Source organism: Barbus barbus (genome assembly GCF_936440315.1).
Source record: "Barbus barbus genome assembly, chromosome: 44".
Classification (NCBI taxonomy): Eukaryota; Metazoa; Chordata; class Actinopteri; order Cypriniformes; family Cyprinidae; genus Barbus; species Barbus barbus.
Window position 1 is genome coordinate 16,005,534 of NC_136722.1, and position 16,249 is coordinate 16,021,782.

Consider the following 16,249-nt stretch of genomic DNA (forward strand, 5'->3'; position numbering starts at 1 on the left):
TGAGGCAGCTGGTGACTTATGAAACAGATACAGTGGTGTGAAAAAGTGTTGGCCCCCTTTCTGATTTAAATTTTTTTTGCATGTTTGTCACACTTTAATGTTTACTTTAACAAATAACTTTAATGTCACTTTAACAAATTTAAATATTAATCAAAGATAACACAAGTAAACACAAGATACAGTTTTTAAATGAAGGGATTTTTTTATGAAGGGAAAACAAAATCCAAACACACATGCCCCCCCCACCCCCCCCACCCCCGTTAAAACATAACTGTGGTTTATCACACCTGAGTTCAGTTTCTCTAGCCACACCCAGGCCTGATTACTGCCACACCTGTTCGCAATCAAGAAATCACTTAAATAGGACCTGCCTGACAAAGTGAAGTAGACAAAAAGATCCTCAAAAGCTACACATCATGTTGAGATCCAAAGAAATTCAGGAAAAAATGAGAAAGAAAGTAATTGAGATCGATCAGTCTGGAAAAGGTTATAAAGCCATTTCTAAAGCTTTGGGACTCCAGCGAACCACAGTGAGAGCCATTATCCACAAATGGTGAAAACATGGAACAGTGGTGAACCTTCCCAGGAGTGGCCGGCCAACCAAAATTACCCCAAGAGCGCAGCGACGACTCATCCAAGAGGTCACAAAAGACCCCACAACAACATCTAAAGAACTGCAGGCCTCACTTGCCTCAGTTAAGGTCAGTGTTCATGACTCCACCATAAGAAAGAGACTGGGCAAAAATGGCATCCATGGCAGAGCTCCAAGACGAAAACCGCTGCTGAGCAAAAAGAACATAAAGGCTCGTCTCAGTTTTGCCAGAAAACATCTTGATGATCTCCAAGACTTTTGGGAAAATACTCTGTGGACTGACGAGACAAAAGTTGAAGAAAAACAAAATGAAGACTTTGGAGTGGCCTAGTCAAAGTCCTGACCTGAATCCTATTGAGATGCTGTGGCATGACCTTAAAAAGGTGGTTCATGCTCGAAAACCCTCCAATGTGGCTGAATTACAACAATTCTGCCAAGATGAGTGGGCCAAAATTCCTCCACAGCGTTGTAACAGACTCATTGCAAGTTATCGCAAACGCTTGATTGCAGTTGTTGCTGCCAAGGGTGGCCCAACCAGTTATTAGGTTTAGGGGGCAAGCACTTTTTCACACAGGGCCATGTGGGTTTAGATTTTGTTTTACCTTCATAATAAAAAACTTCATTTAAAAACTGCATGTTGTGTTTACTTGTGTTATCTTTGATTCATATTTAAATTTGTTTGATGAACTGAAACATTAAAGTGTGACAAACATGCAAAAAAACAAAAAAACAACACTTTTTCACACCACTGTATATTGCTGTAGCTCCAGTTTTCGCTTTCAGGAGACTGAAGGGCATTTCATGCTATTAACCTCCGGTCTGGGAGAAAATTCAGCTGGGTGCGTGATTGAAATGCTTCTCATGGCAAGGGCCTTGTAGCGAGGTCCCTGATTGTTTGCCTTGTTCATTTCTGTAATTCTCTTCATCATGAGGCTCTCAGAGAATCTATTAAAAGCACATGGCTATATTTTTAAAGGTTAAGCTCAGCTTTTCAGCCTCACCAATCAAGCAAGATGTGTTTTAGATGAAAAACAGCCATTATTTGGAGGTTAGCTGCTTCTCAAGGTAGTCGCTCCTTTTGGGCTTCTGCGTTTCAATCCATGGGAAGGCGACTATATTTATGGTTAAAAATTTGCCACTTAAACCATTTTGAAAACATTTCTAGTAAATACGTCTAGTAAATGTTTGCTGTTGAAATGGCTGCTTTCTAACTATGAAATTGAACCCTTGGTTTTTTTAAATACTGTACATAGGCAAATCTGATTCACATAAACTAAGATGCAGTATCACATAACAACAGTAGGGTGCGATGTTGCATAACTAAACTGACACATATACTCATAAGGTCCCTTGATCAACATATGTTGCCTCTTGTTGATGACATAAAATGTTTCAGCATATTTTTTGCCTTGTTTTGCCCAGATATGTTGTTGCTAATATAATATAAAATAATATAATAATATGTATATACACACACACACATACACACACACACATATATATATATATATATATATATATATATATATATATATATATGAAGACTTCAGATGCAAAAGTCTATAAGTGCCATCTGAAATGTTTTTTTAAATTAAGCATTTTTCTTAGGCTCCTGTGTGTAGGTTCAGTAATTTCACTTTAATAGCAATGAACAGGTTCTCAGGTTTTCATTGCCATTAAACAGAAATAAGCCTTAGAAAAATGCTCATTTTAGAAGAAAATTTCAGATGGCACTTAGAGGCTTTTGCATCAGAACTCTTTATATATATATATATATATATATATATATATATATATATATATATATATATATATGTGTGTGTGTGTGTGCCAATGCATTCTGAACAGCGGCACTAAATTACATCTCACTGTTCTTCTATTTCACTTTCCCTGCCCTCACTTGCCTTTTTTTGCTCCTGTACCCTTAAGTGCATATTTGTGAAGTTTGTGGATATTTATGCTGCATTAAGGTTTAATTAACGTCAGGGTGAAATGGGTACAGCGTCCGTAAATTAAACGAATGAACAGCAAAATAATATGCGGTTAGTTCCAGGTTTGCAAGTCTTCAAGGCATTTAGTAAGAGCACTATTAAAACTTTGATAGTGTCTAATTTGGACTATTTAAAGGTACATATTTTATATTTGTCTGTTAAACCTGTGACACATCTATAATTCTGATATTTTACATTGCCAACTTCAACCAGACAAAGATTTCCAATAATACACTGCACCGCTCCTGATTGCTGCTGGAAAAGTATTTGTGTTTATAAGGAAAATCCATCTCTTTTTAGGAATTTGTTTTCAACCACACACATTACAATAATTGGTTGCTTTTTAAAGAGAAACTTGATCCAGTGTGTGTGTGGATAATTATACAGCTTTGGGTTTCTCTCTAGAAGAATTTTCTTCCCCCTCTTCTCCTGTCTTGTACTCAGTCACAAACTCAGCTCCCTTTAAATGTGGAGCAGCACACCCATATAAACACACAAACTCACACGCACTCAGCCAGACACTAATCAATGTAACCACAGTGAGGCTGATTGGTGTACAGACACGTTTAGAGACCAGCCTCCACACATCTCAGTATGTCTTCTTGGCCAACAGTATTTAGTTTGTTTGGACAGCTAGCAGTCTTGGCTAACCACTGCTAATTAGGCCCCATAAAGCTGTACTGGAACAAACACTGCATGCTAGCTGAGCTTTACATCAACACTCGCTGTATGCTGAAAGGAACATAAATTGCATTTTAATTGCTCCAACTAATTCCACGAGGAACATGTTTGCTGAGATCAAACTGATCATAATTAAAAATGCTCCGTTTCATTTCATTTCTCATACCCTTTTTTGTACCGTCATGCGGGGTAAATGAGAAATGATGAAATATCCCTCTCATTAAACCCTCTTTCTATGTTTCTTGATGAAGTGTAAGGTAAGATTAAATTGCTTTATGAGAATTATGAAATAAACCTACTTAGCCATGTGTAGACCAATTTACAGCCATTGGCGCTAAGGCGATATGCGGTTATCATCTGTGAGCATACCATGACAATTAGATCTTTTAAATCTTAAAAAAGTTTGTAAAACTTTAAATTTAAAAAACAGGCAAAGCTTAAAGGGACAGTTCAGCATAAAATGAACCGTCAAGCTCCAAAAAGGATAAAAAGCACCATTAATTAGTCTTTATGACTTCTTTTTCACTGAAAAAGTTTGAGTCAAAATAATGGCGTCAGCCTCTCTGTGTCACGGTTTGGTTTCTATTTAGTTTCGCTTTTGCCATTATTTGATTTTTCCTGTTCTAGTTTCCTGTCATTAGTTAATCTTCGTTCATCCTCATCACCGGTGTTATATTAATTATCTTGTTTCCTCGTTTGGTTGTCCCTTTAAAAGTCCTGAGTTCTCCCCTAGTCTTTTGTCTGAGATTGTATGTTTGTTGTTTAATGGTAATATAGAATTGAAGCCTATTAAAAAAGATTCCTGTTTCTTCATTCTCTCATCGAGCGCTTTTCATTTATGCATTCAACCACGCGTACCATAACACTCTGATCCTAAACTAGGATTTATTCTCAATGAAAAAAAAATGGTGTAGGATTCACTTTGAAACAATTTTCACACAGATATTGCTAGTAAATTATAAAATAACAACAAAGAAACAGCAAGTAACGCATTGAATTAAACATAACATTTTGACTGAAATAGTATTGGAAAACACACTCCAATAACCATTCTACATACTCCAATAATAAATATTAAATAAAATAAAATAAAAACTTTTTACAGCTTATAGTATAACGTTACTTAAATTCTTTCTGAATTGTGGATGCTACATGAACTTTGGGGGAGAAGTAGGTTTACTGACTAGTTTTGGAATATAATTTACTAAATTGTTTGGACTATTTTATGATATTAAACAGAATTTACATTTTGCATGAACTGTCCCTTTAAATTCTCCTCAAGCTCTTAAGGGCAAAAAAGAAAGATGGAAGCCCAGAGGCTGGAAAATCTGATAAGCACAATGAGTGTTCCAGATACTTTAAATGCCTTTATTGAGACATCGTATTACAGTACATTTGTCTATTCTGTCTGGAGTCACTCCGAACCACATGGAGCATGCTGGAACCATTACATATCTAAATTTACAACACTATTCTAGTCCAAGGCCATATTTCGTAAGCTATCTATCCATAGAGCTGCCTACAAACTCAGTTAACATACCAAAACATTCACGCAAACATACAGCGTACATATACATAACCGATTGCATGTAGAGACTGTATCCACGCAAAGCTTTTTATTGACAACATATCCACACATAAACAGCAATTCACACCACTTTACACAGACTTCACTGTTGTCTGAACATGTGGAGGCTATGATATTTTTCTTGTGCCAGTGGTATTCGTCTGTAACTAATATGCAGAGAGAATTTTTCTCTCCGCTGGCTGGCTTGTTTTCCATTTGTAGAAAAGGCAATGCGGTCTTTTTCGTTTTCCCCCCATTTGTCAACTTTTGAACGCACATCTCTCATCACAGTTTGTTAATTGTTCCACATGTTACGGCTGAGCCAGCGAAAGCACACACATGCCTCAGCCCACCAGCCTATACTGAGCCATGAATGCGGCTGCTGACTCTGTATATTTAGGTGGAGCGCGGTACACAGCTGGCCCGATGCACGGAGCTGGTGTGTATCGCAGAGATCGACTGGAGTGGGTGACTGTGGGGAGTTTGAACATGATGGGAGGTCTCCGAAAGGTCAGGAGAGGAACAGGCCGCTGTCATGTGCTGCCGTCAGCTCTCTTTTTCGCTCTGTTTCACAGAGACTTGGTCATGAAATTGAGTTAGTGAGAAAACGTGACAGAAAAAGACAAGCAAACAGACAGACAGACGGTTTGGAAGGATAGATAGATAGATAGATAGATAGATAGATAGATAGATAGATAGATAGATAGATAGATAGATAGATAGATAGATAGATAGATAGATAGATAGATAGACAGAACAACAGAGACGGATGGGTAGATAGATAGTCACACTAATAGATAGAAAGAAAGACAAATGCAATGACAGACAGACAGAATGATAGATAGACGGACGGACGGCTGGATGCACAGAATAGACAGAAAGACAGACAGAATGATTAATGTTCTATCTATCATTCTACCTATTGTTCTGTCAGACAGACAGAAAGATAGATAGATAGATAGATAGATAGATAGATAGATAGATAGATAGATAGATAGATAGATAGATAGATAGATAGATAGATAGATAGATAGATAGATAGATAGATAGATAGATAGATAGATAGATAGATAGATAAGACTAATACATAGAAAGAGACAGAACAATGGATGGATGGATGGATGGATGGACTAACAGACTAATAGAAAGACAGACAGATGCAATGACAGACAGACGATTGGACAGACAGACAGACAGACAGACAGACAGACAGACAAACAGAAAGAAAGAAAGAAAGAAAGAAAGAAAGGGAGAGAGAGAGAGCAATTAAATGTGAAAGGGCTCAGCTGTGAGCAGGCTCTGTTCAGATGACAGTAAATTGAAGATAATACAGAATTGAAGTGGGTTTGACGGCTCTTGAACGGCTTGCAGAGACTGTTTGGGCTCACAGACACAAGGACTGACGTGCATCTTCACTCGCCCTGATCATCAGTCCTAATGACACACATCAGCATCTGACGCTCACGTGTGTTTAGGAGTCACACTTCCACCAAAACACACCAGGAGCTCCATGAGTCTGAGAGGGTCCATGTCTCACCTCACAAATGTCTCATATTTTTTATTTGGGTTAAAAAGCTAAAGTGAGGCACAAGCTTAAAACCTAATTAATGCTCAGTGCAGAAATCATTAGCACACTGCTTTCCAGAAGAGAAAAGTTCCGATTTGGGTGTTCGTGTTTTGCTAATTCCCTCTTGACAGTGCTGTGGCACTTGTGCTTAGGAATGTGGAGAAGATTACACATTGCTTTTAATTATGGCAGCTCGTTTGCATATCTTTCTAAATCATAATATATGGTAATGAGCATTTTCCTTGCATTGAGAGTCCCAGGCAGCAAATGTGCCCTAAAAATGTCTGTAAATATTAGTTTTCCTGTCAGCTCAAAGAAATTCTCTTGAAATGGTTTTAAATAGCATCACTTCTATTTATTCTCCAGAAGAAATTTAAATGCACTCCAATTAAAACAAACATTAATTAGCATGTGCGGTCTTAAACATCCTGAAACTTCAGTAAGAGAGACATACAAATCAGTTACAGTTCTGAAATTTGACACAGGGTTTTTAGAGAAGGCTGCCCAGTTCTCTGAAAACTAGAAAATATTCCACTAAAAATAATGAAGTGGTGAGAGACGTGGCGGATAGTAAACGTGATCTGAAATAGTAGTCTAAGGTTGTATCCTCATCTCACTTGAATATTTGTAAAATAATCTGTAAAATAATTACCTTTTTATAGAATGCCATTAATAATTTATAGACCAAACTCTATTATGAATATGCATTTTTATGTAAAAACTAGTCAGTAAACAGACCTGTGTAAGTCTTGTGAATCTATATATTACAGCGATGGTTCCTGGTTCATTTTGAATCAGACATAACTGAAAAATGACTTGCGGTTCAGTGAGTGTGTCAGTTGTGAACTCAGTAACAGCTCTGAACGATTTTCTGACTTGAGAGTGATTCAAACCAACTGGTTCAAAAGATTAATTTCACGTTCTTCATGCTATGGTCATTGTTGTGTGCGTTAAAGGAATAGTTAAATTAAAAATTAAAAATTTGCTAAAAATGTACTCACCCTCAGGCCATTTAAGATGTAGATGAGTTTGTTTTTTATTTCATTGAAATTTAGCATTACATCACTTGCTCAACAACGGATCCTATGCAGTGAATGGGTGCCGTCAGAATAAAAATTCAAAGATTTATCACAATAATCCACAAGTAATCCACAAGTATTATTGCAAGCACACAGTTTTTCACTTCACTAGACATTAACTGATGGACTGGAATCCATAAAATAATTTTGTGGATTATTGTGAGGTTTTTATCCTTTATTTTATCTCTCATTCTGATGGCATCCATTCTGGATCCATTGGTGAGCAAGTGATGTAAGGTCAAATTTCTCCAAATCTGTTCCGATGAAGAAACAAACTCACATATGTCTTAGATGGCCTAAGGATGAGTACATTTTCAGCAATGTTTGGGGTGAACTGTTCCTTTAAGTGTGCATGAGACAATAATCCATCTAACAAAATGCATCTGGACACACATTTTAACAACCTGATTATTGTCGCACATTTTTGCTGAAATATTTTTGTCGCATTTTTGTCAGCTTTTTGTATTTTTTCCATACAATGAACGATCACAGTCCCTATATATTAATTTACTTTCATTATATTCAGAATATCAATATGCACTTCAATAATATCCTTCAAACCTTCTCCTTCTGTGTTCCAAGAAATAAAACATGTCTTACAGATGAGTGAATAATGACAGAACTTAATTTTTCTTTAAAAAAGCACACAAGATCTCTAGTTTCCTACCCTGCTCTTAATAGAACCAACTAATGGAAGAAAAATGCACCCAAGTTAAATACCAAGCCTGAATCTATCTGAAAACATCTTGTAGATATTGAAATCACTTTGTGCCTCTCCACGGAGTGCACATCTTTTATTGAGCCCTACATGCAAAGCTCATTTGATCCTCTTAATGAGTCCAGCATCAGAAAACATACTTAGACCCTCATAAATTATTTGATTCTCTAAAGGGCCTAAGAGCTGAAAAAGCCTCAGTTGAGGTACGATTCAAAGAAACCAGGCGATCGGCAGATAGATGCTCATTATTATGCGTATCAAGTGCATCAATCTCTGGAAGACGCTCTCAGTCTGAAGATGGAGCAGAAGACATTTGTGCTCTGCGGGCAAGACAATGTGTTGACCCATAAACAAAGCAAGCGATCAGATGGAAGCACTTGTGTGGAGAAATAGCAGGGCTTTCAAACAGGACCGTAATCTGTATCTGACCGAAGGGAAGAGTGAGGGAGGTTTTAATTTACTCTGGTACATGAGAGGAGGAAGCTGCCCGAGCACATCAGAATGTGATTTTACACTCAAGTACACTCTGGACTCCTGCTTTTTATGTATTTTTTTTTTCAAACAGAAGTGATAGAACAGAGTGACCCTCTTGTTCTCTGTGGCGCTGTGGATCTCACGATCCATCTGTTCAGACATTGTAAGTAAAAGCACTGAAGAATGAGGATGAGGGGGACGAAAAACGAAGAGGACTGGTTAATACCCCCCCCCCCCCCCCCCCAAAAAAAAACCCAAATACACATCCTCTATGTGTTTAATTTCCAAATTAAAATTTATTTTAATATTTTTAAGCGGTGGGTGTAACGTAAAATAGGGTGATATAACTGTCCTGACATCATCATATATAGACAGTTATCTGCTCTGAAGCTGTTGGTCTAGAGCAGAATGAACACAGTGAATGGATCAAATTCAGATGAGGTGCTTTTGTCTGCTACAGTAATGGCTAATAAAAATAGCTTATCTTAGTCATTACTGATACATATTTATTGATATGTATTTAGGGTTTGTTCATATATTTTTGCTTGATTTGTAAAGTTTTTTTATTATTTCTAAAAACATGGTGATTTTTTTCTCTGGCTGTTGACAGTATTTTCTGATTTCTGGAATAATAAAAATATTTTCAAAATAAACGCATTATGTATCATCTGGTGAGCATCGTTCATATAATACTTCAAAATACAGTATCACAAATATTCATGTGTATTATTTTACCAGCTGGTTATTTTGGTTAATTTTGTCTGTACAATTTGTACAAACTGTACAATCTTTTCATAGATTTATTGAATAAAAAAAAAAAGAGATATCCAAAATTTACCTCTATTTATGTCAACAAACTGAAACAAGAATTTTCAATCTGGCTTTATCCAATTTTCAGATTTCTGTTCTGAAAATGCATGCAAATGGCTATTTTATTAGATAATGCCTTATTTACATATTTAAACATAGCATCTCAGAAAGCATGCAATATAAATAAAATTCACAATTGTTAATGTTAGTTTTTTAGTTGGGAAAGTATTAGCTTAATTTTCACTTTTACCTGTGGTGTCTTACCTTAATTCTGTAGGTGTATTAGGAATTAATCATGTAAAAAACAAAAAAACAAAAAATTGCAAGTAGGACAGATAGGCTCTTACACAAAATTAATATCAGAAGAGAGCACTTGCCTTCTGGAAACATTTAGAATCAAGTCTACAAGACAGTTTAAAAATACCGCATACAGAATACTGCTTTCATTCTTCTATGGAACACAAAAGAAGATATTTTGCTGAATGATGGGGTCTAAACAACACTGAAACCTATTAAATTTCACTGCATGGACAAAGAAAGACAAACTAAGACATTTTTTTTAAATGTATTCTTTTGAGTTTTACAGAAGAACAATATGCATACACGTATGTATAAATGGTTTAATCTCAGGTCACCCTGACATATCTGAACTCTGTTATTACCAACTTAATATTTTGTGTCATTTCTTTTATTTAGTCTGCTTTGTTACAGAATTCCTGTAACTCAAATAATATTGTGCAGCGCTTTTGATGTGAAGATTATGGGTTCTTTCCTAGAGAATAAAATGTGACCTTGAATGCAATATATGTCGCTTTGGATTTTGTGAATTTCCCACACCTGTACCAAATGATTCAGAGCTTTAGCCATATGTGTGTGTGTGTGTGTGTGTGCATGTATCTGTGTGTGTCAAGGCCAAGCTCATTAAGGGCCAGCAAGCCTGTGTTGTAAAGGTCTGGTCACAGCTTGGCCATGGCACCACTATCTCTCAGGAGACTTTTTTCTTTTTTCTTTTTTTTAAATGGATCTGTTAATAAGCCATGCACTTCATCAGCCTGCCTGAGGCTATAATGGTGTCCCACCAACACACTGCTTTCATTTTCGCCTTTCATAAAACAAGCTTTCCTTCCCCTTTTCTGCTTCTCTCCCTCCTCCCACTACTTTCCATTTCAAATGGGCAAAGAAGCAAACCTTGGACCCTGAAAACCAACATATTTTTAAAAACGCCTCAACTCATCACAACAGCAGATGAAATCTCAACTGGGAATCCAGGAAAGTGCAAAGAAACTAATATCTATATTAATAATGTTTTATATAATACTTGTATGCATGTAATTATTATTGTATTGAGATTACTGCAATACTGTAGCAGTGTTCTTCTTCCTGTCTATGTTCTATGATTTATTTATTTATTTTTTTAGCAGAGGCAGAAACTTTAACCTATATTATATTTTGGTATATTAAAAATCAATGCAAAACAATATTTCCATGTGCTATGTGGTTTATAATATAAATAATACATAGGCTATAGCATTACAAATATTCATTTGTTGGGATTAATTTTGCCAACTGCATATTCTTTTGATTTTCTATCTTTTTAGTTATAGATGGATGGATAATCGAGTGCACGGATGGCTAGATAGATCTCTAAATAGAGAGCAGTGCACTCATTCTCATGACCATGTATTAACGAACCCGGCATGTTGGGGCCCCGACCCGATCTTGAATAGAGATGGTTAAGTGGTTACATGAAAGAAAGGGACAGGTATTCCTTTTACTTTTCCCTATTCATTTTCAATAAAATGTGGTGAGGGAAGCTCAGAGGCAGAAAACAGTCCAGATCAACTACATTTTGTGCACCAAATAAACATTTCTTCAGTCTTAACACTGCTGGGAGTTTTATATTTGTTTATCATACAGTTGTAGTTATTGACACATTTTGTGAACTGTTTCCCATAAAGAAAGTAATAAGGGCAGCCAAGACATATGAAACAACACATATCCTATACATTGAAATTAAATGCTCATGCCAAATCACCTCAGACAAAGGTGTTGTTTTTGCTTAAGGGGTAGTCGTGGCCTAATGGTTAGAGAGTCGGCCTTGTAACCCGAAGGTCGTGGGTTTGAGTCTCAGGTCCGGCAGGGATTGTAGGTGGGGGGAGTGAATAACCAGCACTCTTTCCACCCTCAATACCACGACTGAGGTACCCTTGAGCAAGGCACCAAACCCCCAACTGCTCCGGGTAAATGGCTGCCCACTGCTCCGGGTGTGTGTTCACTTAGGATGGGTTAAATGCAGAGAAAAAAAAATTGAATCGAATCGAAAGGTTCGAGTTTGAGTCGCGGGCCGGCAGGAATTGTAGGTGGGGGGAGTGAATGTACAGCGCTCTCTACACCCTCAATACCACGACTGAGGTGCCCTTGAGCAAGGCACCGAACCCCCAACTGCTCCCCGGGCGCCGCAGCATACATGGCTGCCCACTGCTCTGGGTGTGTGTTCACTGCTGTGTGTGTGCACTTTGGATGGGTTAAATGCAGATCACGAATTCCAAGTATGGGTCACCATACTTGGCCGTATGTCACTTCACTTTCACTTAATTTTAATTATAGTAATTACGTTTGATCAACCAGATGCTCAATCAAAAACACTCCGTATGCTTATAAGAACAAAACTAACAGAAAATGGTTTTGAAATTGACAAAACACTACACCTGATATTGAATTTATTCAACGTTGAATAATCATTAAGTATATCGAGTTACTTACATTTTATGCGCAGCATTGCCAGTTACATTGACCATTTTGATCCACCAATGCAAATAGTTTCAAACAGGGCAGCTGCTGGCCAAATGGGTGCCCTAAGCAGAATTGTATTGTTTGTGCCCCCTTCCCCCAAATATTATGGAAGTAAAAAAACAAAACACCAATAAAATATAAAAGTAAATAAATTGTAATTAAATTGTATTATTTACAAATGACAATTATAGCTCTAGTACAGTTACCAATTTATTAATAGCCTACATACACTCACCTAAAGGATTATTAGGAACACCATACTAATACTGTGTTTGACCCCCTTTCGCCTTCAGAACTGCTTTAATTCTACGTGGCATTGATTCAACAAGGTGCTGAAAGCATTCTTTAGAAATGTTGGCCCATATTGATAGGATAGCATCTTGCAGTTAATGGAGATTTGTGGGATGCACATCCAGGGCACGAAGCTCCCGTTCCACCACATCCCAAAGATGCTCTATTGGGTTGAGATCTGGTGACTGTGGGGGCCATTTTAGTACAGTGAACTCATTGTCATGTTCAAGAAACCAATTTGAAATGATTCGAGCTTTGTGACATGGTGCATTATCCTGCTGGAAGTAGCCATCAGAGGATGGGTACATGATGGTCATAAAGGGATGGACATGGTCAGAAACAATGCTCAGGTAGGCCGTGGCATTTAAACAATGCCCAATTGGCCTAAAGTGTGCCAAGAAAACATCCCCCACACCATTACACCACCACCACCAGCCTGCACAGTGGTAACAAGGCATGATGGATCCATGTTCTCATTCTGTTTACGCCAAATTCTGACTCTACCATCTGAATGTCTCAACAGAAATCGAGACTCATCAGATCAGGCAACATTTTTCCAGTCTTCAACCGTCCAATTTTGGTGAGCTTGTGCAAATTGTAGCCTCTTTTTCCTATTTGTAGTGGAGATGAGTGGTACCCGGTGGGGTCTTCTGCTGTTGTAGCCCATACGCCTCAAGGTTGTGCGTGTTGTGGCTTCACAAATGCTTTGCTGCATACCTCGGTTGTAACGAGTGGTTATTTCAGTCAAAGTTGCTCTTCTATCAGCTTGAATCAGTCGGCCCATTCTCCTCTGACCTCTAGCATCAACAAGGCATTTTCGTCCCCCAGGACTGCCGCATACTGGATGTTTTTCCCTTTTCACACCATTCTTTGTAAACCCTAGAAATGGTTGTGCGTGAAAATCCCAGTAACTGAGCAGATTGTGAAATACTCAGACCGGCCCGTCTGGCACCAACAACCATGCCACGCTCAAAATGGCTTAAATCACCTTTCTTTCCCATTCTGACATTCAGTTTGGAGTTCAGGAGATTGTCTTGACCAGGACCACACCCCTAAATGCATTGAAGCAACTGCCATGTGATTGGTTGATTAGATAATTGCATTAATGAGAAATTGAACAGGTGTTCCTAATAATCCTTTAGGTGAGTGTATTTATTAATACAGCTGTCTGATTGATTTTATAGTCTCAAGTATTCATAAATCACACAAAGGAAATTAAGCAGTTTTACTATGATAAAACCATGGTTTATTTTTGTAAGGGCTGTGATGTCCAAATTATAGAGGCTATAGCATTTCTATCACAAAAAAGATGTCCAAAAATACAAAATTAAGAGGATATTTGAGTTAAATGTTTGGTCAATATTATTCAAACATAGCCAAAGCAGAATCAGCTGTTGCCAGTGTTCAGTTCTTAAAATAATGAGTGTTTTTGAACAAGTCATTTGAGTTTGTGATTCAATGACTCACTCATAAAGACTAAAAAATCACTGTGGCACAGAACCTGTCTCAACCTATTAAAATCAAGGATCATAACAAACTTTATAAAAAGCATAATGTAAAATGTGATCTGTGAAAAGCTACCCAAATTAGTAATTTCACACATAAATAAATAACGACAAACACTTTTATTCAAATGTGGGACATCGTTCTAATCAAGTTAAACAAAAAAACATTCTTCTTATTTTTCAGTGTTTTACAGAGACATTTTGATGAGTTTGCCCCAGTGAACCCAGAAGGTGAAAGACTAAGATCCATCTCCACTTGTGATTGGACTACGTAATGATGTTTAATTTATACTTCCACTTGGGAGTCCAAATAGACCCTGTCAGTCCCTCTAATGCAGCACTCTGTCAGAGGCCAAACACCCCATCACAATCAGCTTGTGTGTGTGTGTGTTTGTGTGTAACCTCAATCATTGCATTAATTAGTTCAAAAGAGAGCTACATAATATAATAACTGAGCCAGTGGGCCTGAAGGATCAAAAAGCTCTTATCACACTACATTTAGACTTAATTATTAATGTTATACACCATCTAAGTGAAACAATTAAAATAATACAGCCACAAAATGGGTTGGCTGGGAGGCATAATGAAAACATCATGCTTATAAGGGGTGGCTTGGATGGCCAATTTCAGAGACAAGAAAATCCTCTAATGAAAAAGAGAACCTCTAAAGCTCATTAATTGTGTCGGAATATGATGTTTAATTGAGAACAAGGCAGGACTGGACAGAAAGGCCATTATGAAGGTTTTATGGACAACATTGCTTTGATGGTTCATTTTGAAAGGTTACATGGATGTTAAACAGAAGGCACACTGGGACTCCTGTGATCAAGACTGTATTAAAAAAAAAGCCCAAAAAATTACGTTCATGTGTAATAGAAAAATACATTTATTTTTATCATAAAAACAACCATCTAACATCCATACGATGCATTGTTAATTGTAAATTTAGTTAAGAATAATAATTTATTATTAATATAAATAATGAATAATATATATTCTTGTTAAAAATAGAAAAAAATATGAAAATGAATTAATTTTATATAACATTTTCATATTTTATATATTTTCCATATAGCTACATATTTTAAATATGTATACAAAAAAAGTATACTAGCCTCCAAAATCTACAGTCTTGTTTGAAAAATACTTGATAAAGAATATATTTATATATAAAGCGCAAAACATTACGTTCATATAGAAAAATATATTTTTATGGAAAAATACATTTTCATAAAAAAAACAACCTTCCAACGTCCATACATGATGCATTATTTATATTAATTATACATTTAGTTAATAATAATAATAATAATTTATTATTAATATAAATAATGCATTTATATATATATATATATATATATATATAAATTGAAATAATGCACGTATAAAAATACTTGATAAAGATTATTATACAGTATATACTCTACATCATACTGTACATAAGAGTGAGGAAAGTGTCTGTATACCCTTGCATTGTGATTAATATTCCAAACTAAACAGGATTTGGAGAATTGCATAGCTGCAAATCTCTCTTTATCTGAAAAAGCATCTGAGAACACACATGCCACACAGGGGTCAAAGGGCAAGACAGCAGAGCTCCAAAAAAGAGCTTCTAACTTGCACAACTGATGCACAACTCCAAAATAAAGTGAGTCTTTAACAGTCTATGCTCCCAAGTAGAAAATAAGGTCAAGTTTAGTTTAAGTGTGTCATGCTTAACCGGTTGCTCCCTCGGAGCTGAGTCAGTGTGAGTAAGCACCGAATTGAGTCAGTGTGACTCCCGGGGCTCCCCAAGGGCCCGGGTCAGGCCTGAGCACTGAAGCACAGCCGTCTACACAAAGCTAATATCAGCCTCAGTTAAGGACCTGTGAGAGCCGGTTTCATTACAGCTTGACTTGGTCAGTGTTTAGAGGCCTCCTGCTCTTTGTCAGGTATTATTGGAGAAGGCAGCCCACACCGCGCGCAAGACACTCAATGAATAGATCATTATTGATTTTACCTAAAAGGCACGTTGAATGAAATCAGTCTCTCTAGCTTCTCCACTTGCCCCCACCTCTCCACTTCGTTCAGCCTTCAGGCCGACGAGAACTCCCTCCAGCCCGAGAGCCGGCCGTCTCTTCACAGGCCTGCCACTGAACGTGCAAAATATCCCCGTATCGATCACTGGCTCCAAAGGTCAAC